General features: G+C 41.3%; 1 protein-coding gene across 1 annotated transcript in view; it reads left to right on the forward strand.

Annotated features, from left to right (window-relative positions):
- The first annotated feature begins 13,649 nt into the window (after window positions 1-13,649).
- The window catches only part of TBL1X (transducin beta like 1 X-linked), a 239,746-nt gene continuing 226,407 nt past the window's right edge, over window positions 13,650-26,988 (forward strand). The window contains exon 1 of the mRNA XM_058045172.1: window positions 13,650-13,667. The gene's annotated coding sequence lies outside the window, so the exon portion shown is untranslated. The remainder of the gene's footprint in view (window positions 13,668-26,988) is intronic.

A 26,988-nucleotide genomic window follows, 5' to 3' on the forward strand; every position in this document is an offset into this window, starting at 1 on the left:
TTTCCACTGGTGCCAGTCTAACACTCAAAGCTGATTCTAAAAGCTTTTAAGTCATACTGGAAACTTCTCAAAGGCAGAACTGATTTTATGTTTATTATGGACACTACTGTAGATTTACGTAAACATCAGCTTACACCAAGCCTGAACTCTACTGTCCTCTTTGCTTAGTTCTGCTGAAATCCTGCCTTTATCATTCCAGGATCCCAGTCACTTCTTGCATGAATCAGTGGAAGTTTCTGAGATTACTGGAATGGCATTAGATTAAGTCAGCAGAGAAACTAGCTCTCTGCGTGTATCCTAATTTTACATCCCCATGAAATACCACATCACTCACATCAATCTGGCTTTCACACTTGGAATGAGTTTCACGGCGCTCTCTCGCAGCGCAGTTTCATGCCATCACTGACTTGGCTGTTTAATCTGTCCCAGGATCCCCAGAGAGACCTCCTGGAGCCTGTTCATTTGACACTGCATTTGAGAGACTGGGGCCTTTTCTTCTTATTTTTCTTTTTTATAGTTCGGTGGACATTCAGAAACAATTTCAAGAAAGACACGAGGTGTTATGTATTGGTATTGTTTTGACCAATGTTGCAGAGAAGGCTGCAGCTACATCACTCCCAAGAGGTTCTGTGATGCTGGGCAGCTCAGTACACTGCTTCTTCTGCCCCCTCCTTCTGGGCTGACATGGAAGATCATGGCACGGACAAGCTGAAGAGGGATTAACAGATTTTGGTACCACAGAGTGTAACCAGCACAGGAAGGGCAGGTGTTGGTTTGCTGTTCCACAGCTCTGTGTCATGAGTCACCTCAGAGGGCAACGAGCTACAGTCCTTGCCGTGACCTGGTGAGCAAAGGATGAAATCTGAACTTGTCCAAATGTTTTTACACTCCCACTGCCTAAAATCCCCAAAATGATCCAGGCAGAACTTTCCTGTGAGGGATCTTCCCTGGTAGTGTGAAGCTGCGGTCCCTACACACTGGTTGCCATCTAGCATTTGTGGGGTAAGACCTTCCACACCTTCCCTCCAGAATGTACAATGTGGATGCTTAGTTTCTGAGGAGCAGGAAAAGCTGCAAGATACAGAAGCACTCAATTCTTTGGTTTGTGTTTGAACCAAAATAATTTCCAACAGGACAAGAGGACAGAGTCTTAAGCTGCACCAGAGGAGGTTTAAGTTAGGCATTAAGAATTTCTTCACAAGAAGGGTGACTGATCATTGGAACGGGCTGTCTAGGGAGCTGGTGGAGTCACCATCCCTAGAGATGTTTGAGGAAAAACTGGATGTGGCACTTGGTGCCATGGTCTGGTTGACAGGGTGGTGTTCTGTCACAAGCTGGAAGTCCATGATTTTACATGTCTTTTCCAATCTAATGGATTGCATGGTTTACAAGGATACAGTAAATCCTTTACAGCCTGGAGAAGCACCTGTGCTGTGAGGGAGCCTCTGGGCCAAAGAGCCCCTTTGGTCCCCACAGGCCCAAAGCCTGCAGGGTTTTACAGCAGTAAAAGTTTTCTCCAGCCCAGCCGCGCACCGCGGGGGTCGCCGGGACACGGAGCTCTGGCCAGCAGTTCCCGGGGTGCTGGATGCGAGGCCCCCGCCCCGGCCGAAGGAGCGGCGGGGGATCGGTCCCGCCGGGCCGAGCGGGCCCCGCCGGGGCCATGGCGGCGGCCGCCCCTCCCGGCCCGCGGTCACGTGTCCGCTGGGGAAGCCGCGCGCTGTGGCGGGGTCAGCTCGGGCCCCGCTCCGCTACCGCCAAGGCTGGAAGAGAGGGGCACTCCGGCCTGCGCCAGCCCTCAGCGCCGGGACCGGGCGGGCCAGGCCCCGCGTCCGCCCGTGGGCAGGCACAGGGGCTTGGCCTCACTCCTGCGAGGGCTTGGGGCCATGCGGGCTGCTCAGCAAAACGCCTTGGGACAGCCGACCCCCGCCCTGAGGGCATCGCCCTCTTCGCCTTTCATCTCCTCCTCCTCCTCTACAGCCCCTCGAGAGCGGAAACTGAGGGGGCTTCAAAGTGTGAGCAGAGCGCAGGTAATTGTGTAGCTTCTGTAGGGGAAGGCAGACAAGATGAATTCTCCTGGCAGAGGCTTCTCCCTGCCCAACTTCCCCGAGAGCAGCCCCAGTCAAATGGGATCTCTCCAGGCCGTGCTAAGACTTGACCCACTGGAACCAGCGGAGAAAAAACGTTGTTATATCCATACACAAAGTGCCCTAATCCCCAATGCTTTCTTTCCCTGCAAGAAAACTTTCTTCGATTTTTCTCTCCTTTCCAGGCTTAATGATCAATTAAATAAATATCAGCTTCAAGTCACCTTTCCTACAGCTCTTTCCCCTGCCGCCCCCAGCCCTGGCTTTGCAGACATCTGTGTGTGGCTGCCGGGGCTCAACCCTTCCCTTGGAGCCTCCGTGTGCTCAGGGGCCGGGCACGGAGAGGGGAGCGGGCGAGAGCCGCTTCTTGTCCTCTGACCTCCGTTGGGATAAGAAAAGCAGGTTAAAAGGTCAAGGAAAACAATTGCAAGGCTTCTATTGCTTGAATAGCATGCCAAATAAACTTATCCTGGGGATTTGGAATGATCCTTTTATGGGAATTTCTACCTCCCTCGGGATTGTGCAGGCTGATTTTATGGGGCATGCTCAATTATTTTGGGGGAGGGGGTGGCAGTGCTGGAACTCTGCAGCACCCTTGTTTAAGGAGGAAGAAGTACGAGGGAGGAGGAGGGCACTGCAGCCTGGTTTAACCCTTCTTGAGCTGCCCTGAAATTTGTCAGCCAATACATTGACTTCTTCCTTTCTGAATTATTTCTAATCTATAACATCAGCATATAAAATCAAGGAGAAAATAGAGGCCTGCTGTGCTTTTTACACAAAGTGCTCTACTGTGACTCCATTTACTAATGAAGTTACTGCGGTATATGAGAGCAGACCTTTCCCTAAGTTTGAATAAAAGAATACTTTGTTATCAATAGCTGCCTGGTAGTCATGGGGCTAGAACCTTGTTTAAATGGCTTTCTATAGGTACATTTGGTTGGTTCTTTGAGAAAGAACCTTCCTTTGAGAAATCAATTATTTGGAATAAACTCTTTCACATGCCTAGAAATTCTTCAGAGCTTTTTAAAAAAAAAATAAAGGAAAATGTATTTAAGAAAAAATAAGCAAAATATTTCCCATTATTAATTTTTTAGGATTTTCTGACAAAGGACATTTTTCAAAAAACTACAGTTTCTGAGAGTAGAAAGTCATCGTATTTTTTCCAATCGGTTTTTCATCTGAACCTTTATTCTTTCTTTTTCCATGTTGGTAAGAAATTGTGGACAAACCCCCAAAACCCTGAGGAAACCACTGGTCACTGTGAGGCAATTCCAAGAGGCACCTTAGTGTCCAACAACAGGGGGAGTGCTGGTGAAAGGGAAACCCCCGAGCCCCGGCTCTGTCCTTACTGTGCCATCGCCTTTGCGCTTGGGTCAGGGCCTGATCTACCAGTTGTGCTGGTTAGTGGTGGAAAAAATCCAGCCCGTGTGGGCAAGGCTTTGTGTAGGGACAGTTATAGCCCCAAGTCAAAACAGGCAAGTATTCACCAGTCTGGCACATGGAATGTGCCACGCACATCCCAGCACCAGGGATTTCCTGCATTTGCATGTGTAAGGAGTCATACTGGGGTTGTGGGCAATTCCCATGGGCTGGTAACCCCAGCAAAGGAATTCCTTTTGATGTAGGGAATTGCTTGGAAGTCTTGGATGAGAAAAGAACTGGAAAATGTTATATATTAAGAAAAAACTGTGCTTAGTTAATCAAAAGTTTTATTAAATCAATGATCTTTTTGGGTAACAGGGAGAATGAAGCAGAAAGTATTTCACTGTATTGAGTGCTGAAGACACCTCTATAGGTACAGTACAGAGACAGAGCACAGAGGTTACATAAATTGTTATAGGTACATTGGTAATTTTTAGTGAATTTTCCTCTTGAGAAGATAGTTGTTTGCTTGCAAGTGTGGGCACACAGTTTGTGGTAATTGAGAGTGGGGCTGAGGCAGAGCCCCATCCCCAATGGGCTACATCTGTGAGAAGCAGGTGAACAGCATTGACAGCAATGAGCCATGGAGTGCCCAGGTGCACTGACCAACCACCAAGGGACACACAGGTGCAGTGCACGGACATGAAGGGTATAAAAGCTTGGGCTAAAGAACAAGAAGGGCAGATGCTTGAAGCCTTCTGAAGTGACATGATGCTGCTCTGTGGGCAGATGCTTGAAGCCTTCTGGTGTGGTGATACTCCGTGTATCTTGGGTGTCTTAACTGCCACCTATGTTGTGACATGTAAGTACTGTGAGATCCTGAAGTATGAGTGGACAGTATTTTGAAATATTTTCCTGATGTGTGCATCCACAAATTGCTGGGTGTCTAGTTTTAGTTCTTAGTGTGTCTGTATTATAAGATGTTGCTGCACTTGTGTGTAAAAGGCCTTTTTTATGTAAAACTTTCATGATAGCCAGAGAAGTGTGCTAAGCTCAGGGTTGTGCTGATGCCTTTTGAAGGTCTGTGGTTAGCCATCACAAGGCAACCAGGAAAGATTGGATGGAGCAGGGAGGTCCAAGTGAACCATTTCACTTCACCCTAGCCTGGTCCATCATTGCTGCTTCTGTATAAAAGCCCACACACTGCAGGCCTCTGGGGAGGCTGCATGCTGCTGACCACAGCAGCAACAGGGGGGCTGTGGGTACCCCTGAATCCCTGCAGAGACACAAAACTCCCTGGGAATATTCCAGTGGCTGGGAGTAAAACTGGGGCTGCTGGGCAGGTGTAAACCCCACCTGGTTAGGCACAGTTCTGGGGGAGTTTCTGTGGATATGTGGTCATCAAGCCTTATTGCTCACCCTATTTGCAATCTAGGATGTATGTGCAGGGAGGCTGTTGTTTCATCATTCTTGTCCCTGAGGGTAAATAGAGGCTCTGTGCTCTCCTAAGAGGGAAAATAATGTAATAACTTTAACAGAAAAGTCAGTTATCTCTTTTTGGGGGGCAATAAAAATATTGCCCTTTTGTGAGAAGATGAAAAACATTTGCTCAGCTACCACAATTGTGTGTCACTGCTGTTCACCCAGGACTGGGAGAAAAATAGTCCCATCTCCTTGCTGTTGCTATGGGAACTTTTTTGGAGTTTTCACAACTCCTCTTTCAAGGCTGTTGGAACAATGAGGAATATTGAGCAAAGAGTATCAGCCATCATCCAAGGCACTTTAACAAATACCAAGTTTTATTTAAAACTGCAGGACCGTCAGCTCTTGCCTAATTACTGTTGCAGCAAATACATTGGCTTTCCAAGAACTCTGCTGCAGCTCCCCACAGCTCTGTTGCTCATCCATTTGGGTCACCTACCAAGTCACACTTTGCCTTGTGGTAAAGCAAATTCTGTGTGTGTTTCCTTGGGATGATGGGATTAACTTATTTATTCAAGCAGTTCTCTGAAACATTTGAATAGAAAAGCATATGGTGTGGCCTACTTGCACAAGTCGGAGTCAATTTGTTATTTTCAGCACTGGTAACTTAATACATTTGATACTTCTCAGTTGATTCACTTTTGTGTCCATCTCTGATCTTTAATGCATTAACCTTAAGAATCCTGGATTTTAAGCATAATCAAATATTCTGAAATACCGCAATAGATTTCTTGCTGCAGCTATCTCATTTCCTTAATTCTTTATGCTGTGTGGGCCAACATTTTCAACAGCCTGTGTCCAGGAACCTGTTACAGCACAAAAGTCATGATGTCCCTGTGGACAAAAGCTTTTCATTTCCAAATATGAATCAGTCACACATTAAAGTTAAGGCATTTCTTGACTTTCACTCAAGGGAAAATTGAAAATTTTTAAAACTATTTTTTCAGGATCTACCCTGTATAATAAGTCTGAAATTTTTTAATATAATTGTTTCTTAAGGTTAGAATTAGTAATTATCTCTAATTTTATGTGACATCATGAACATGCCTAGTCACATCAGCACAGCAGTGGCCTGTTGCACTGAAATAGGTGGAATAAATTTTCTCTGCTAGAATTTGGGAGCAGGAAAAAGGAAGGGGTTTTATTTCATTTTAACCTCTTCTTTAAGGGTGCTTTTTTTTCTCTTAGAAAATGGTGGGGAAAGAGCCAATTCATTATACAAATCATAAAAGGAAACAATAAGTGAGAACTATTGAAATCACAGTGCTGTTAACCGGTTTTAGGCGTGCAGATGAGAAAAAGTTATCAGAATCAAAATGTGTGTGATTCTTCTTTAAAAAATTAGTAAAAATGGAAAATTCTGTACTAGAACCATTTCTATGAGTTTGAGCTTAAATATTATAGGTGTGACTTTATGTTGATGAGTGCCTGAGAAAACTGGCAACTGAGCTGCTGGGCTGCACTCTCTAGGGTCGTGTGGAGGGCTGCAGTGAAGGTTAGAAAATTACATCCCTTGGCTTTACTTTGTGTAGGTGCACACACTGTGCACTATTCCTTGGCTTTCTGCCACTCTTAAATCCAAGAGTCTCAAAAACATGAGACTCTTCCCTCTCATTGGTTAAGAGGAATAAAGCCCTTAACCCTCAGCACATCTGTCTGCTCTGGAGCTGGGAGCTGAGTGCCTGCCTGCAGCATGGTGACATAATCCTGTGTGCAGGGAAAATAAAGCTCAGGTTCATGAGGAGATCTTCTACAACGGAATGAACCAAGAGCTGCTGTGATGTAGAGATGTGTAGTAAGGGTGGATGGTGTTTGGCTTCAGAGAGCTCCCACAGTGTGGGAAATACTCTGTCTGTGGCCACAATGATTCAAGGAGTTCAGGTTGCTCTCCTGCCGCCCCATGCAGCTGATGCATGTTTCAACCAAACCTTTCTAGTGTACAGTGACATGAACAAGGATTTCACTCAGTGCTTCTGCCTCTCATGGGTTCCTCATCTCTGGCACCCCCAGTTCTTCTCCCATACTGGGGGATGTGGTGGATGATGACTACACACACTTGTAATTACACTTGGGGATGGAGTGAGGCAAACAGCCTGGTTGCTTTTGGTTTGAGATGGGAAAGTAAAAGTCCTAACAGTTCCCATTCCCACCAAGAATAAAAAGTTATATGGTTGTAACCATGGCCACAGTGCTACAAGCACGGCTCCCTTGACAGCCCACCTCTCCTCATTTCTGCCAGGACACCAGATGTCTGGAGTAACTGGGCAGCAGCTGGATTTGCCTAAGGAACAACCCTCAAGGCTAAGGAGAGAGAGCAGGGACTGCCTGGTGCCCTGAGGGGATGGGGTCAGGTCACAACTGGCTCGGGGGTGCCAAGCAAAGAGAAAATGAGATTTGAGTCACAGTTTCAGCTCAGCTGCATGTGTTTTGTGTTCTCAGAAGTGAATAACTGTTTGGTGGGCTCTGCTCGCAGGGTTTTGCTGAAACCGAGTTAAATGCATCTGCTGAGGGACCGGGAGGAAATGACCTGTGAAACTGAGTTCTAAAAAAAACTCACTCTTGTGTCAGAGCAATTGCTGCTGCAAGGTCGCACAGCAAAGGAACACTTTCCATCCTGTAATTTTTATTGTAGAGATGATGTGGATATTTTCCAGGATCAAGGAGTAGGAGAGGTAAATGTGATTTCAGGGTGCTGTTTTCAGAAACATGGCTTCAGCTAATCCCACCAGCAAAAGTCCCATCCACTGTAGCAGAAATAAACTCAGCCAGTGCCAAGTGCCTTTGTAAATCCCACTTAAGATGGCATTAATTTCTATCAGTGTTGATAATAGCTGCCTGCATATTGATTTGTCCTTTGGTCTCTGCCTACTGCTTTTTTTACCAGCAGTCAGTGCTCCCCACCTCATCTAACCCTGTTCCTCACCCTTTCTAATTTTCATAGCAATGAATTGAATTTATACAAGCTGCGTGTATTTTTCAGAGTTCATCTATATTTATTGTCACTAGATTTTTTTAATCTCTGTTTAAAAAAGTTTTGAAATGTATTCAAAATTCAATTGGAAAACATCTTGGGAAGTGTAGGCACACTCTCAGAATGACATTTAAAAATGCAATAACTTATAAAAATATTCCTGCAAATTCCATGAAAATGAAAAAAACACAATTTTCCATTAATTTTTCACTATCCACATGGTGGTATCCAGTTCTTGAGCACGTTACATCCCTGCAGGGCATTATTTTTCATAATGTGACTCTCTTTCCAGCAGTAGTGGACAACAATTTCAAAAACAATTTCAAAATTCTCATTTTTTCCAAGGTGAAGAAACTTCTTGCTTTGAGGCTCTGGAGTTCCAGAATAGCTCAAATTACTTGTATTTCTTTTTCCACTCACTGTTAGTACTTTGAGTCAGCAAAACAGGAAATGTCAAGGGATTGCTGAGGTATGCTCCAGGTATAATAAATGGGTAGAAATATATTGTCATCTGTTCTGTGTATTAGGAAATCTCTGCTGGAGTCAGGATACTGCTAGAACTGAAGGACATTTCAGGTGTTCTCCAGATAAAAGAGAAGTCAGAGAGAAAACTATCTCAAGGGCAGACAGATGTGTTCTAAAAGTAAAATATGCAGAGGAACAGCTTCCTTTGACTGCCAGACTATGCTTTAGCTGGACTTGAGTTTGCAAAGAGCACTTTTTTATGATAATCTAAATGCACAAGAGATCACCAGGCAAAGCAGCTATCCCAGATGTATCTGTGCTTCAGAGTTGCAGGGCACTGTAGATCTCACAGAAAAGAGTTTAGTTTCTGGTTTTGGCTCAGATTCCCTCATACAGTTATCTCAAAATTAATGTGAAGTCCGTCTACCAGAGGCACACAAAGCAGACTTACTTTGGACTGAGATCATAATTTGGCTTGTAGTCTCCTATTTAGACTAGTCTGAGGTTTGCTTTAAATATGAAGAACTGAGGAATTATTAAAGAGAACAAAAACATGGTCAACAAGAACCATAATAAAAATTACTACGTTTTCAGGAAACAGAAGAGTTTACAGTATTCATAGCCCTGAGTTTAATTAATGAAGTTTTATATCTGCATGTGAATAACATTTTACCAAAAATAAAATAGTATCCAATCTGCATTATCTATGGTCATCTGGGCTACAGATCAGCTGTCCATTGTCTGTACCTGATACCATTTCTTAAACAGCTTTGTATTTGAGAGAAAAGCCATACCTCAGCAGATCTCTAAAGATTTGAAATATTAATGGTTATTAAGAATTCATAAAAACAGAAGTTAGTTTTTATTTTCTCATTTACAAGTAAATATTTACTTAAAACTTGCTGGTTGCTTCAAGTGTAGATGAAGATCCAATTTCATTAAAATCCCTCAACTTTTGTTATATGAATTTGGTAGTATAATGTGCTTGCTTGGTCAGCAAGCACTGCAAAAGATTTCTTCTTTTTCTCAGATTTTCTTTTGGTGCCATAATATTGAATAGTGACAGTTTTGAAGTTGCTACAGGAAAATTATTCTAACTGCATTTCCCCCCTGTTCTGTTTAGGAGCCTGCAGGCACAGAAGGCAACTCATGGTAGCCAGTCCTGCACCACAGAATAGATGTTCTCTATTCCTGTAGCCATCCCACTGGCTCATCATCCTCAATGAGCAAAGGTAAAGTGTCTACAGGTTAGTTAAGATGCTTCTCTGCATTCACAGAAGACAGATTCAGGAACTTCCTCTGCCACTCATTGCCTGTGGGACCTGTAAGGGATTTAACCTCGGCTTCCAGACCTCCTTAGGCATCTACATTTCATTTCTTTCAGGGCATGTGTTAAAACAGAAGTACAGAATAGAAATTCCTTTCCAAAGGGACATTTAGACACCAAAGCACAGGCTGTGAATGCTGATGCTACCCTGGCACCTAACTCAGGCCTATACAGAGAGGCTTAAATTTAGGGAAAGGCAGAAAGGACTTCAGTAAGTCCTACTGGACAACTACCATGTTGTCTGAGTGACTCTTACTCCCAAACCCAAAGCCATTCAGAAAGTCTGTGAAATTCTCACTTTTCATTTACATTGAGTCACCTAAGAATTGTCATAATTGAATCCCTCTGAGAGCTGAGTTGAAGCATCTCTAGGTTGCATCTAAACTCTAGAGCAGATTTATGCCATATGATATGACATGCAGTCGTGCCTTGCAGAGCTTCCAGACCCATGGATTTGTTGGAGTGACTCCATGACTATCTCCCAGCTAAGCACTCAAGGTTCTTTCCAGATGGGGGAAGGGAGAATAATGTGTTCAAGTCTCACAGCAATATGTTTTGGGAAGCATCTGAATGTGGAACTGAGAAACTATTCTAGGTTCTTAGTTATACATCCTATCTCTATCTTCTGTTGCTGAATTGAAGAACATAACAATTTGAGTGTATTCAAACAGAAATTTATCTTATTTATTACTTGAGCATAATTCCCATGAATACTGCAAAGAATTCTCATGCTGTGAAGTTGGCATCTGTGACTTAGTCTTCAGTGCCATATCAAACTTTGACATCTTAAATGTTAAACATAAGGCCTCTTGTCCTGCTTTTCTTCCACCTGTCTGATCTAAGCTAAAGCTGTCACAGGACCCTGGGGACACCTGTATGCAAAGGAAAGACCTCTAAATCCAGTTCTTTCTTTCAGACCTTTTATCTGATTATTTGGGAATTACTTTAGCTAATGAGTTAATTTTTTTTTATACTTTCCAAGGGTAACATTCAGCACAGGAGCAGGATAGCCATCCTCACATAAGTGGGATTATGTCTGTTCAAAATTATAGCTTTTGATTCAGATTTACTGTCAAGATATTTGTCTACTGAAGAGTCTGTATCCCAGTTTAGGCCCATGGGATACCAAGAACTGAGTCAGTCTGCAAATATGCAGCTAAACTGAAGCACAGATACTTTCTGTTGTGTACCTGCAGTCCCATATCACACCATCTGCAGCAGCTGTTGGAGTATGCACAGGAGAGAACAGGGATGCAGAATGGGGTAGTGGGAATGCTGGTCCCTTCCAGTGTGCACACAGGGTGCAGCTACAGGATGCTCACATACCTGAGCAGTCAGGATGTTTTTATGAGTTCTGTAGTTGAGTTGTAGCCTAAGTACCTTGATACAGGAGGGTTTCTTGTTGGGGTCTTCAGTCTGATATTCACAGTCCCCTCCCATTTGTGAATGTATCCTATCAAAGGCCAGGAACACCTGGGAAGAGACTTAAATGAAGCAAACAAGAACCACACATCACTAGGACTGCTCATTGCCTCGCCTTTGGTGGCTCTCTTGTCTTCTCTTTCCATTCTTGTAAGAGGGAGTTGCTCTCTGCCATTGTCACTGTCCTGCTGTGTGAGCATCTAGCACAAATGTGTCTGCCCCTGCATGATAATGCTGTTTTGAATCTTCCTGGACATCTCCAGCCCAAGTGTGGCTTTAAGATTTCCTAGCACATACAAAAGAGAAATACAACTGAAGTGATGAAATTCACTCATCTCCAGCAATTTAGCTCAAAATTAAAATTTCAAATATGCTTGTAGGAAAAGACTGTCACTCGAAGACTTAGTAAGCTAAAAGCTCACTTGATTTTTTTGAAAAGATCTGTGTTTGCAGTGCTTTCCAGCAAGCAGCTCAGATCATCCAATTTTCTTTACTTCATCTCAACAAAGCACCACAGGTCGATTACAACATTTCTTTAGGAAGGGAAGAGCAGTCATTCCACAGAATATCTACCTTAATTACATGGTTTCTGAGCTGCAACACTATGGCTTATAGTTCAGTGGTTGCATAAACTCCCCAGTGGGGAATCTGAACAATATTTAATTAGCCAGGTCCTGCTGTGTGGCACTCCAAACACCCTGTTTACCCAATTAAGACAAAGGTTGTGTGATCTTACAGTTAGTAGGAGTCTCTATATAATTGCAGCTGGAAACTGGAAATGTAGAACATATCTCTCTTTGCAGCTTTTATTTGTGCCATGTCTAAATAACACAAAGCAGATAGAGAATAAGGGAGTAAGAAATCCTTTCCAAAACATCTGGTTTAAACATCTGCATGATGCAAAGGAGGCTCGGCTAGCAATAGGATTCTGGTTCATGGCATGCTCTGTTGTAACAAAATAAGATGGAGGACATTTGAGATGACAGTTTAGGTCTCTAGGAATATGCCTAAGAAAGGGACCTTTGAAATCAATACAATCTGTACCAAAATGCACATGAGAACTGCTGTATCTTAAACACTGAGAAGCACATGGTGCTAGGAGACAGAAAGGAAGGAACACATTTGGTGTTCATGTGACTCTTCTCAGCTTGTTCCAATAAAAGGTTTTTGTCCAGAATGGAATGAGAACATAGAGAATACTCAAATGACATGATGCAGCTTTTGCAAAAACTTTCATTTTATCAATGGTGAAATAATTGCCTCATCCACAAGATAATCTTGAAAATGTCTCTCTAGGGAGACACATTGGGGAAGACCCTGCAGATCTTCCCATCCAGAGGAGAGACTGCAGTATGTTGCATTGCCTTGAAGAGCACTGCAGACCTGCTCTTCTGGCTCTGGTAGACTCTACTGCAGTCGAGTTCCCTTTTGCCAGGGGAGAGTTTTGTTTTCAGCCTCCATCTTGATATTATTATTCCACCTGTGGGCTCCTGATAGCCTCACAAACATCTAACAGTCATCTTCTCTAATGGTTGTTTTAAAGTATGATATCTTTAAGGCCTATTTCAGTGTTTAACTCCATAATAGAGTCTTCATTGTCATACATTGCTCATAAAATGATCTGGAAGTGGGAAATCTGGGTCCATTTGGTTTTCCAATGAAAAATCAAATTTAAAAAAATCATCGAAGTGCAAAATTTCACTTTCCATCAAAAACCTATTTCAAATCAACTCTGATTCTAACACACATACTAGAAATTGAAAGTGAGGGCATTTCTTTAGATCACAGTGGATTGTGCTGCATCAACATTTACATGGAAGAAAATCTGAAAGGAAAATGCAAGAGATTTTATGCCTTCAACTTTAATAGGTAGAAGTTTACAAAATAAATTCAAAAAAATGAAAGAATATTTCACAAACTGCATACTTTACCTTTTACTTATTCATGCCAGAAGATAGCTGTGATATTAGTCTTTACTTGTCAAGAGTTTTCTTCATGTAGACATCTATGGTTAGTCATGTTTTATCCCAGAAGTCACTCTTTTCCAGTGATGGGGAACAGATAGCATCGTGCATGTATGTGGGTGGGAATTGTAGTCATCATTGTCTGGTCACACCAGTTGAAGTCATTTGTAGGAGGTGGCAAGACAGCTAAAACTTAGGTGTTGCCATGGCCATAAGCAACACACATATATTGCTCCAGTCCTTCCTGTGTTGTAATTTCCTTTGATCATACCGATGTTTTGTCTCTAGAATCGCTTTTACACGAAGCCAGAAGCACTCTGGAAGCATTGAAGAGGTTGGGAGTAACAGCTGAGGCAAGGAGGGGGCTCATTGTCACCAGCATTTGTAGTCTGCAAAAATTGTTTGGCTGGTATTTACTATTTTTAATAGAGTTAAAACTGTCCCTACTAGGTGGGTGTAACACTAGTGATGTGTTTAAGGATTGATGACTAAACTAGGAGAATGCAGTAATCCCTAATTTTCACCAAGTAGCCTGAAGTGAAGAAGAGCTAACCAGATTATAAAATCTTGATCCTTTTAAGAATTCAAATGTAAGTACTTTTTAAAGATTTCATTATGCTTGGGATTCTGTAATTGCATATCTAGTACTTACCTGTATAATAGATAAGGAAAACTATGTGAAAAAGATGATTGAAAATTAGTCATTAATCTGTAGAGGTAGAATGAAATTGTCAGCAAATCTCAAATAGTAGGAGGCAAACCAAAATTATGCTGGCAATAACTTTTACAACCTCACACCAAATCTATTCAAAGAACCTGTAGAAAATCTATTACTCAGCCTTTGGAGTTAAATTCAAGGTGTGCTGTTAAGCACTGGTTTCCATTTAAGACATCTAGGGCTGGTATTTAGGCAAAGCCAGCAGTGACAAGCTCCAGGCTCAGCTGCTGTCTAAAGCACCTGGGCACATCTGGCCACATCCATGCTAATGACTTTAACTGTGCCAGGGAAAGTTTCCAGGCACTGGAACTCAAATTATTTATTCTTTACATAATCAGCAGTCTTCAGCTTCTTCTGGGTTTGGATCCACTATCACCATCTTGAACATGTCCCTAGCTTAGTTCAGGACTTTGCACAAACCAGACACTGTCTCCACTTGACAGTGTTGATGTGGATGCTCTACTTGGAGGCTAAAAGAGCTTAATGATATGTATTTGAGTATGACTGTAGTGTCAAAGGAGAGATAAGGGAGTGTTTAACTTCCTTTTCAGGACACATCCTGGTATAGAGATGGGAAATTCAGATGGAAGTGTCCCATCAGTTTCTGTCTCAAGGCTTGTGTAAATTTGCACCCAATTCCTGGCAATGTTTAGAAACTGGTGAATTGATCTGGTGAAGAAATGCATGTCCCAGCCCTAGATCAAATATTTTTCTATGAAGGGAAGAGATTCGAGTCTTTATGCCCTGTACTGGATGTAGCATGTTCTGAAGGGTCTGGCCATCTCAAAGAACTGGCTGTTAGTCGAAAGGAGATCAGGGCTCAGACTAATTGGCTTATTATCACAGCACAAAGGCTGGAAGTGAAAATAAAACTTTAATATGTTTTCACTTAGATTGCACTTTCCAAACTCAAAATTTCTATTGACTGAATACTTGAAAATTATTTTTGCTCTGTTAATATCTTGATATGTATAGTCAAGACAAAGAAAAGATATCTCAAAGGCAGCTCAGAGACTACAGAGCATTTATATTCTTTTTAAAAAGTGGTCTTTTGTCTGCATTTTGGCTTCTGAGGCCACATTTAGTTACAAAAATAAATTGTTTTCCTTTCAAAAATGTTGAGTGCTCTTGAATCCTCTGCAGTCGTGTTCCCACATATTAAAAATGCTAGGCTGGAAGAATTTCTAAGCACTGCTTAGTAGACAAAAGCCTAAAGGTTTTGTTTACAGACTCTTTCACAAAAGAATAATCAAACTCTGTAGAGAGCTGCTACTCCACTTACTCGCTAGCCTTATTTTGACAGCAGTTGCTGTTCTGCAGCCCTTTGTAAAGGGTGGGTTCATGTGGAAGCCAAAAAAGTGAAATCATATTTACTGTCAAAAAAACCTGTGTGTTTTAATCTTTCATCTGCCACTAGCAAGCAATCAAAGATGGCAGTGGTAGCAGCCCTTGTAGTTAACCCAGTGCATGTTCATTAAACGGCAGGGGGTAGCTGGAGTGTTTATTTCAGTAAAAACACTTAAGCATATATACATTTATTTTTCAGTGTTAATGATTCCCTGTTGACAGAGTTGAAAGGCGAGTGCTTCTTGAGTCTCCAAAAGTGATTATTGAAGAGAAATGACTGTCAGTCTTCTAATTTGGGTGAATGCCAAGTAGAGCAAAGGTGACAAAAAGGGGAAAAAGAAAAGAAAGAATATTCAAGGCTCATTATCAACATGCTCTGTCTTTTTTATTTTTTTACATTGTCACAAATGAGCTTCACAGCTTTCCCTTCATTATCAAACTGCTGGCCATAATACAGTCACATTTTCAATTGCATCATGATGTGGTTCCATATCTGCCTGAGATTATTTCTGCTTCTTAATTTTTTTCTTGGAATCATTCATCATTTTCTTAATAAAATATTACCTCTCCTACTGCTGTTTTTCAAAATTGTCCCCCATCTGTGGAGAATTTTGCTTGCACTCAAGTGAGCCATTTCAGGGGCGGGGGGGAAAAGAAGAATTTTTAAGCTCTCCAAAGCTGTAGAGAAAAAAAAACCTCTGTCATGGTGCCAGCAAAACATATTCTCTGGAAACCATGGTTGTTAGGACCCAGGCTATGGATTGGGTACGCAAAAGCCATGAGGAAAGAAGTCACGCTCTTAGCATTGTTCTATAAAGCAAAAATATGGAATGAATAAGTTCAGGGCCCTAAAAAGGTGTGGTGTTCCTAGCAGGTTGGCTCATCCTGTTATTGAGAGTTAGCAAATGTTCACACTCCATGTCTTTCATATTGCTGCAGACTAAGTTCTGCTGGCTCATCATGATTGTTATCTCTACTGGAAAGCAAGCAAACCTCTCATCTGTGTGAGATCTGATGTGACATTCAGTGTTTTAGTCAATTCCAGCTGGCTGCTCCAAAAAAGCAAGCAATGTTTCATAGGTACCACAGCTATTTCTTTCTTCAATCCCCTGAAGCAGTAGCTGTGGGGCTGTACTTACTGTGAGGTAAGGAACTGTAAATTCATATTCTATTATATATAGATTTTTTAATCACCTCTTTCACCATCTTTGTAGTAATCCAACTGCATTAGGTGGTGTGACTAAATGACTCCTTTTATCTGTTTTGACAGTCTCCCATTTTTGATACATCTCTGACTGCATTGTATGTATATCTCTGGACTTCATAATCTGTTTTAGAGCCTAAATTACAGACTCCAGCCATACAAACACCATTCCTCTCTGTCTTATTAATTTGTAACTTAAAGACAAGGTGATGAAAGTTTTCATGTGATCATTTTAGGCAGAAATGGCAAGGCAATGCAGAGTAAAAATCCTCTGCTAGCATAAATTCCTACTGCAGTCTGTTTATTTCAGTAGAGTTATGGCTGAGGATCAGCTTCCTGATAGATCACATTCATTTAGCCTTTCAAGCAGGTGTGTTAGACATATATCTTCCATAATCATCCTATCATGGAGTGACTGGACTACAACCTTTATCAGAAGCCTAAATAGGCTCAGGAATATACCCTTCATTGTGTCCTGTCCAACAGAAAGGAGTGTAAATTTGAAGACAAGGGGACATAAGGAGCTAGTCTGAGAAGGAACAAATCAAAAGTGAGCATTTATTTAGTTTGGTTACATACAGTAATTGGGTAAAAACTAAAGGATTTAGAGTTGAAATAAGTTACTAAACTCTTTAATGATGGATGAAAACTTTTGACTGACACAACATGGATTGCCTGTAAATTACAAAGGTGGTTTATTCAACTTGTACAGTATAAAGTGTATTTTATGATATAAAATTTTATAACTTCTGCATTAAAATACTTCTTTGAATCATAGAAATTATTCCAGTTGCCATTACCACACACTCGCTCTGTTGGTGATAGTGTTGGGAAATTAGTTCAATGGATGTGTTTTGGTCATAGCAGTAAATGTGAGGTCCCATGGAAACAGACTCCCTCTCCTTCAAAATACACTGTTTCATAAAGTGGTTCTAAGCTGAGCATTTGTCTGTTATCTGAGTCACCAAGAGTTCAAAAGGTTCAGTTTGGCATTGTTTGGACCAGGACAGGCACACAGAGCTGTTACACAGCCTTTCTTCACCAAGGATCATCACAGCAATAAATTATTCTGCCTCTGTGGCCTCCTGAAGAGCAAGGAGGCTCCTGCAAGGTTGCTGCAGCAATCTGATGGAGCAGTGCAAACAGGTAAGCCAGGTGTCTGGGGATGTTTCTTCATCACCATTTCCTGGCATTCCCCTCCTTACCTGGCCTGCCTCCTCCTCAGCAAAAGCTGTGTTGCCATATGGTTTTGTTTTGCTGAAAGGAAACCTGTCAGACCTACCCACCTTAAGAGAATGATTTCCTGACTGCCAGTCATCACCTGGAGGCTGGCACCACAGAGATGTGGGAAGCCATGCCCTGCTGGTGACAACAGCCCCACTGTGTGCAAATCCCCAGCCCAGCTGCAACTGAGCTGTAAAAAAGGTGAAGGTTGGTCTGTGACTTGGCTGAGAAAAGAACCTGCTACTGCTTGGAACATGTTAATAAGGGGTTTAGTGTCCTAATATGGTTGTGATTCTTTTCAGTCTAGAAATTGGAATCTGAGCTTTTACAATGTATCAATTCTTTAAATGCTTGGATTATAAACTAATTCTCCACACACCTACACATTGGGCCAAATCCCAATGCCACGATGACATTATTTCATAGTAAATCTATTCATGTCAGTAGTGACTTCAGAGTTTATCAGCTTTGTAATAGCTCTGAATTTTGTAAGTGCTTTTTAATTTTTTATTTTTAAAAATCATTCTGATGTTTTTGCATGGGTAGGCAGCGATAGGACAAGGGGGAACAAATTTAAACTGAGAAGGGAGAGATTTCGATTACATATCAGGAAAGAATTCTTTACTCAGAGGGTGGTGAGTACTGGAGGAGTTTGTCAGTGGATGCCCCATCCCTGGAAGCGTTCAAGGCTGGGCTGGGTGGGGGATTGAGAAAGTGGTGTAGTGGAAGATGTCCCTGCCTCTGTCAGGGAGGCTGGAAGTACATCTTAAAGTTATCTTCAAACCAAATCATTCTGGTTCTACAACAAGGTCAGAAATGTACAGTTACATTTCTGTACAGTTACATACAAAGTAAAAATTGAATAGAACTGATCTAAATAAAATATAAAACCTATTGTATTAAACTTTGAAGTATTCTGGCTATGATAGAAACAATGATACTTGCATTCAAAAAGCAAAACCAAACAGAACTGACCCTTGCTATTCCTTTTAATTTTTGGGTTAACATTCTACATGCAGTGAAAAAACCCCAGGAGTACTTACTTCAAAGTGTTACCTTGAAAAGCAGTAGTTACAAATTAACAGATTCCATCCCTTTGTATTTTATCGACTGTGCTGCTTTTTACTGTAGTTTACAATTGAATGAACTAAATTTAGTGAGTAATGCACTAGTAAAAAAATAATTATTAACAAAAAATGGCCTTCAGCTGAAGCTGGAATTCTTTGTAGCAGTGAAACAAGATATGTGAAATGCTGTAGATGAGGTAGGCTTACTTTTTATTATTATTGTTATTTGCTTTGGGCCTGGAATAAAATTTAATATACTCTGAAGACAAAGGGAAGTTTCCTCTTTTTGATTATGCTACTATTAGATGTTTTATTTCCAATTTAATATAGGAGACATTACTCATACATCATGATTCAGCCTCTTGCTTAATGAATAAAATTTTGTCTTCTGTACTTTACATTTTCCTGAGCTGCCCTGCTCTGCTATCCAGAGCAGGTTCAGATGATACAGCTTTGGGCCAGTCTGCATTATGGTGAAATAGTACCATATTTTGGCCATTCATATATTCTTCCCTGGGCCCCTGCTGTAGGCTGCTGTCACTGGACTCAGTGAAGTTTCTGTCTGATCTTGTCTGCCTATTCCTTCCTCCTCTTGAATCCTCTGTTTTTAAACAAGAGTGGCTGCCTGGCAGTCCACCTGTGACTGAGCGCTGCAATGCCTCTGCAGGGAGATAATGCTCTTCTGAGATCCTTGTTCCTTCTGCTCACAAGGGATAAATTGCTTTTGTAGGGAAGCTTCACTTAGTCCAGGTTTGCCTAAGAATTTGTTCACAAGTGGTCAGACCTACATGCAGCTCAAAATGCTAATAAAAGGAGTCTCTGATACCAAAAAATTAAGATGATTTTGAATTTTTGCAGTTTTTTACAGTGCCCTCAAGGAGTCACAATAAACTTTCAGAACAATGGTTTGCACTGAGTGTAAAATTTTGTCTTCTAGCTCTATTCTTCATCTTTTATGGAAGGTAATGTTTTCTCACATTGCACAGACCCTGCAAGTAGGATTGATTTTAGTCATAGAATCATAGAATGGAGTGGGCTGGAAGGGACTTAGAAATCCTCCAGTTCCAATGCCCCTGCCACGGGCAGGGACACCTTCCTCCAGACCAGGTTGCTCAAAGCCCCATCCAACCTGGCCTTCAGACAGAGATAATTTCTTAGCTCTTAACCTATCCAGGACATTTGTTTTATCAGAACTATCTCCAGAAGATGCTTGTGCTTTTCCTGTCTAAGACAAAATTTTGCCCCAGTCATTAAAACACCTTGGCTGCTCTACTTCTTAGACAGTTTGATTTACTAAGTCTCAAGCCTTCCTACTTTTTTTTTCCTCTTGCCTTATTTGAGCCTTTATTCTTTTTTTACTAATAGTGTATTAGTAAAAGCATAGAGCCAAACCTGACCTGAAGATTAAACAGAGAAACTTCCAAACATGTTGAGTCTGACTGTGGAAAGTCTCCTGTGCAGGGCTATACTGCAGCAAGGAAATTCTTCAAAGTGTGTTCAGTTTTCACTTTCCTCTAGTGCTGAGTGTTAAACATTTCTTTTTTCTCTTTTATTTTTTCCCTTCACTGTGCTGTGTCATTAGTGCTGGCTCTGTTTGAACCATGAGGAGAGCAAATTTCCTGCTTCTGTCTACAATGCACTTGAGAACCTTTTTGCTGGAGCCAGTAAGAATGCTCTTGCAGTAAGGAGGAGAAAGAGAAGCCAGAATAAGAATGCAATTTGTTTCTTCTCAGCACTTTGCTATATAAAGTGCAGCAAGCCAAAGCTGCATACCAAGAGGTGTCACAGCAGATTCCTCTCACTGTGTGTCCCCAGAGGTCACAGCTCAGAGTTGAGAGCTGTGCAGAACCAAATGTGAAAATTCTGCTGCTGCCCTGTGTGAGTTGGTCGCACAAGTTGGTCCCTCTGAAGCTGGTCCATCTGTGGTGGTGATGTAAAGGATAGTTTGCATTTTCTCTCTGTTGAGACCTATTGTTGATTTCTGCAAAAAAAGAGGAGATGTTGGCCTTGCAGATGTGTTCTTTGATGTCAGGATGTAAGTCTGTAATTCTTCAGCATTTTGGGGGCTCCTATGAAGCGTGTCTATGATATCTGAACATTCAAAGATTGTAGCTGACTTCTATGGTATTCCCTCAGCATATCTACAGTAGTCCCTACCTCAAGAGTAGGGACTCATGAGGTGAGTCCCACTGTAGAAATTATAATATTTCTCACTAACCATAAAGGAAATCTGTACAGCAGCTCAGTCATAAATACTTGCACTTGGTCACATAAATCTCACCTGCAGTGTCCTGCTCTATACTTCACAATGTTTACAAAGAAACAATTTCCAATTTTTAGTTGAACAAAGATTTTTGGTTTTAAGGACTCATGACATCAGGAAGCAAGGAGTTTAAGTCCTGGCAGTTCTGCTTCTGCCACCAAAACATAGTCTGAGCTGTCTAAACTTACCTCTGTAGCACCAAACTTACTCTGTAGCTCTGTAGCACTAAAATTACCTCTGCTGCACTGGGCAGCACCAGCATCCCTTTCACTGCAGGACATGCACACAAGTAATGCACCATTTCATGTGTTAGCATTTCTGCAAAAACACTAGCAGAACTTTATTACAGTTAAATTTGCTTGGAAAGTTTCACCTAACACAACTTCTCTTTTCCCAAGAATGAAATATGAAGAAATTTCTTTGTCTTTTTTTTTATATTGAATATGTTTTGACCTCAGTTTCATTGGAAACTGTTGCACTCCTATGCTGTGAAGCAACTTTAAAATGTTTCATGGAAATAGGTGCCTGTGACATCTTTGATTGTTCCACAAAAAATGCTGATCTAGTTTGCCTCCATGAAAATTCCCAAACCTTCACCATAGAATATGTGTGTTACTGAGTGTAGCATAAGCATCTTCCCAGAAATTATTTTTTTTAGCTGTCAACAGCTAATACCACTACTGTGATGCCTGAAGTTGAAACTAAGAGTAAGAGTTGTCTGTTGTGCTTATCAGACCGCTCTGCTTCCGGCAAATGTCTCAGTGGAGGGAGGTGGTGACTTGATTGAATGCAGAGGGAGAGATACACAGAGTTAAGAACAAAGAAGAATGATGAGGGGCAAGAAGAAAAAAACTCTGAAGTGGCATCCAGAGCAGAAATAGGCAGATAACAAGATGAGAGTTAATAGAAGGGTTGGTTGTTGGATGCACAAACCAGATCAATAGGGGGGAGAAAAGTGAAAAGTGAAAGGCAGGACTATGTAGTAGCCTAAGGTAGGAGGCAGAAAAGAAAGCGGGAGTGGCAGGTCCTAAGGAGAAGAGAGAGGGAAACATCTCAGATTTCTAGAGCTACAGAACCTCAGCATGTGCTGGCCACCAGGCATTTAGGCAAAACCCTAACAGTTTTCTAAAGGATGATTCAGGTTCTTAGTAAGATCTCATCAATTAATACCATTTACTTAAACTTGGTTATCTTAGGCTAACATTGCAATCTCAAGTTATTTGTGAATAAGTAGTTCACATAGAAATCTCTCAGATTTCATTTTCCTGGAGTGTTATTTGATGCAGGAGAATGCAGCCACCAAAACCCTCATCAGCACACAGAACAAAAGCAAACAGGTTTTGTGTGCATGTAAAAGCAGAGAAGTGAGACAAATTCACATATATTAGATGGAAAAGAGTTATAGAAACCTGTGAATGGAAGCTGGGATTACATTGAAAGTGTGAAACCACAGGTTATTTTATATATTAAGAAGAAATGGAGAAGCTACCAAAGTTTTATTTTTCATTCTCTTTGTAAAGTTCCAGTGCTGCCCTTCACAAGTCTCACTTGAATATTTTATTCAAGTTAAAGTAAATTCAGCTTTACTTCACCAGACTATGATGTCTTAGAAAACTGTCTCAGTCCTTCCATATGAAGAGTACATCACCAACAGAGCCAAACTCTTAATAATGCATTGCATGACTCCAGACAAAGCACCTATCTTTGATTTTAAAAAAAGTATCGTGGCACTCAGTAGCTGAGCTTTACTCAAAAATAAAAAATAGCATTTTCTTTCTTCTTGTCCAGTTTCATGTGATCCTGAATGTTTTCTTGTTGCAATAGAGCTTCCTCCCTCTGTTCACTGGAATAAAATCTGAAAAAAAAAACCAAATAGCATCCTGCCTTTTACCTTTCTCCAGTGTTCAAACAAAAACACTACAAAGCTGTCCCCTCTCTCAGATAAAAGCTTAGCCTATATTTCCATTTCCTTCTCCCACCATAAAAGATACCCCTCTTTCCTTCTTCCTTTACACACCTTGCAGCTGAGCTGTAAACGAACTCCAGATGCATCAGTTCAGTAACGTTTTTTTTCCTAATCTAAAGGCTTGCTAGGAGAAATTGATTATGTTTCCTAACTGAACATCACTTTAGTATTGTCTGGAGAGTTCACTATGACTAGAACAACTGCTACAGAACTGCTCTGATTTTACAGAAAGCTCCTCATAGGAAAGCAGTGTATCCGTGGCTTGCACTCCACAGTCAGGAGTGCAGCCTGCAGACTCTCCTAAGGGCCTTGAACTGTGCAGGGTATATTCTGCAGAAGGGCAGAATACATGACATATCTGGAATCTTGGCAAGGTCTAAAGAAACTGTTTAGAGTCTGGATACAGATTGGTCTTTCCTAATTTAAGAGTAGTCACATGATTGCATGCCCTAGTTAGTAGGGTTGATGTTGAGCAGTCCACGGTAGTATCTCAGTAGTGTTTTGAAATGTGTTGCTAGAGAGATGCCAGGAGTATAATTTAGTAGGTCATTTTTCCACTTAAATTACTATCCATCTTCAGCTCAGTGCTTGTGTGGTTTGACGTGCAGGGACTGTTAAGTGTGTCCAGATTTAGGAGTTAAGGATATCAAGCCTTCAAATTAGTGCCTTTCCTCTTTAAAGTGCGCAGTGTGGACATGAGCCCAGCAGCACGTAAGGTCATGGCAGAACTAAAGATCAGACTGGGGTGGGACGTGGCCCTCGGTGCCCCATGGAGGGAGGGATGCCTCGGGGTGCTCACAAGTGAAGCTGAGACACGGCCTCTAAGTGGAGCTGGGGCTTGGGGGTGTCACCTCTTGGCCACCCAGCCTGCCAGGGCACCAGCTGACACATCTCTGGTGGCACAAGGGTGTCCAGGCCACCTAGAGTCCCAGAGCCTGCAGTGTGGGCCCATGGAATGTGCCCAGGAAGCTGAACACAGGGAGAGCTTTATGGTGGCTGCAAGGGAAACACCCATTCACAGTGTATTGGGAAGGAGGGTTGGAGAGGGGGAAAATATTTTTATTTTAAAAATTTTAGTATTCCTTTTCCTTTGTTCACTGTTTCTCCTCAACTGTTTGAGCTTTCTGCTTTTTAAGGGGAATTTATTGCACAAATGTGTATTTTAGTTATGATCTTTCTCAGGTTGCCAATGCAGAGGAGATAAACGTGACAAGTTGTCGATGTTATTCATGGGACAGCTCTGAAGTAAAATTTCCCATCTCTCACGGGTATTTGTAAATGGGATCAATGCATGTGCGGTAGGAAATATGAAAGCATGCCCACTTTGGTCTGAATGAGTCCACCTTCAGGAGTAAAACATTTGTCAGGTAAAGGAGTAGAATGCAAATCAACTGAAGTTTTAAAATAAGTTTAAAGGGGCTGAGGAGGTTGATGTAGGAAGCCTCTGTCCATCAGCAGGACTTAAAGGTGACCTTTTAGCAGATGAGAAAAACCAATGTATAGCCAGATAGACATGCATTTGTGCTTTAAACTCTTGAAGCTTTGTCTGCTTTCCTTGCAAGATTTCCCTCTATCTTAATAATCACAGAGGTGACAAAAACTCTGCTTAATACCACCTTTGACTGATATATATTAAGGGAAATATATTCAGTCACAGTTCTCCTCTGTGGTCTACTGAATGTCTCTATTTATTACTGTGCTGTTTCCAAGCTAATAAGTCTTATAAACTAAATTTGATTTTTTTTAAATAACCTATGAATCTTAAGATTAAATCAGAAGCTTTTGAAGCTTTGCAGCATATAACTGGAGCTGATCTTTTGTTCTTTATTCTTCAATCTGCAGGTCAAGCAATTATTACTTCCTGTCTCTTACTCTAATTTTTTGCCAGTCTATTTTAGCTTGCCAACTGTCATGTTGGTGGATTGAGCTTTTCCATAGTTCTACATAATACATGTCCAGCTCAAGGAGTAAAGCATTTTTAAATTAAAATGCATTCTTTTCTAAGAAAACTGTTAATATAAAATCAGCATTTAATAAAGCTCTAGTCCTGTCTGATGCTGGTTTCTACTAGTCCAGCTAGACCTAAAATTAAAGACAATTTTTTGTTGGCTTTAAACCAGAGATCCAGAAATTAAATCCATTTTCTCCATAAACACGTTGCTGAAGTTTTTTTCAAGAGCAGAATAAATAATTATCTTTTCATTATTAAATTATGTGATGGCTGTAAACGTGGCCACTTGCATGAAGATGGGTGATTTATTATGTCTGGAAGTCATAGAAATAGATTCCCGTGATGAAGCTGCATGGACTTTAAACAGGGGAAGGACTGGATTACCAGGGGTAAATTATGTTAATTGGTTTGTAATCTGCTTTTGTTGCCTGATTTTGGAATGACATTTTGGTAAGAAAGTGTTGAGAAGTAACTGGTGAAGTAACTGGTGAAGGTTGAATAACCTGCTCTGTTATGGCTCCCACCTTTCGCAGAGCAGGGGCTGCGTAGATACCATGGACTGAATAGAGTAGAGGGCTGTGTCTCTGTGTCAAGGGCCTGACAGGCACCAACATTTCTGTTTTGCACCTTCCTTCTTTCTTTTGTGTGTGGGTTTGTGGGCACATGCATCTGTCCTCACCTACATACACATACACGTACATAAAACATATGTAGATACAGCCCCAATGTGTGTAGGGCTCTGAAAGCAGCATTTCCAGTGGCCAGGACAGAAGACAGAGATGTTTCACTTAGAAAACCAGTATTATTTAGAAAAGTAGCCTCACAGCACAAGAGCCTCTGCTATGCAAAGTGGAAAGGAAAGATTAGCAAAAACTAATGGGCTACTGGTGACAAAATAAAGATGATCTAATCACTAGGTAGGAATAGAAGGCAACATGGCATTACTTTTCAGCTTGCTCTCATTTATACTGATCTGTAAATTACACAGTGCCTGAAGCTATGCCAGGACTCTGTAAACAATTTCTGCAAAGAGTATGCAAAACATAAAGACATTGCATAACCAATAGGATTTGCACTGAAGGAATGGTGCAGTAAAAATAATAACAGTAAGATCAAGCATGGCTCAAGATTTTTGCTTGAAGCAAAGTCTCTTCAGGATAGTGCATGAAATAAAACACTGAAGAGACAAACACCTGTAAAAGAGGAAGTGGGTAAGAGTAAGGGATGAACAAAAATGTCCACAGCATAGAGATGGAGATAATGAGTAGACAGACAACTGGAATTGCATGAAAACACATTCAACATATTGTGGTGAAATCCAAACTGACAAAGAGAAAGATTTGTAACCAATGTAGCAGCAAAGAGAGAATGGTGCTGGGATGGGCCGTGGGGCCGAGGGCCTTTTTCAGAGTGTGGCTCTGTTGTTTCCCACATGAGTTTACTACACTGAATTAAAGCACTCCCTGGCTTTAGCTAGGCAATTTGACTAAGCCAATTCACGAAGCTTCACTTATTTTTGAGGTAAGGGAGAACATGGTGGCTATGGAGTACAAGGTATGTCATAGAGAACTGAACAAAAGGCAGGAATGAAGTTCCTAAAATTAGGAGATAAATTAAAATAATTTTAACTGGTGAAATAGGCAGTGTATTGTCTAAATGGAAGTATAGGGGAGAAGGTTTAAAAAAGAAGTAATGAGTTCAATGATGAGGTTTTTATGTGTACTGTATGTAATGCATGCAGTGGGACAAAAAAAAAATAGGAGGAATAAAAAAACATTAATCCACAAAGAATCTGAATTCTGAATTCATCACAACTGATTGGATTTGACCAAACTGTACTGGAGACACAAAACTTAGCTGCTAAACGTAAAGGCTGACACTTCCAAACACTCCTAAGTAGATGGAAAGGTGGAGGGAGAAATAAACTTGCCTTGTAAAGGGAATTCTTTGAATCTCCATAGTACAAGCTGTATATTGCTCAGACTGTCTTAAAATATATTAGCCAGATGCATATGGAACGTCACACTCTTTACATCATCCCTGCTAAATAAAAGGATAAGAAGGCAGAAGATCTCCCTAACAAAAGACTTCCCATCCTAATGAGGCCACTGTATTTGCCCAGAGCTAGTTATCTGTATTCACTAACCTGTTGGACACAAAGATGCTCATTA

Source organism: Melospiza georgiana, chromosome 2, assembly GCF_028018845.1.
Source record: "Melospiza georgiana isolate bMelGeo1 chromosome 2, bMelGeo1.pri, whole genome shotgun sequence".
Taxonomy (NCBI): Eukaryota; Metazoa; Chordata; class Aves; order Passeriformes; family Passerellidae; genus Melospiza; species Melospiza georgiana.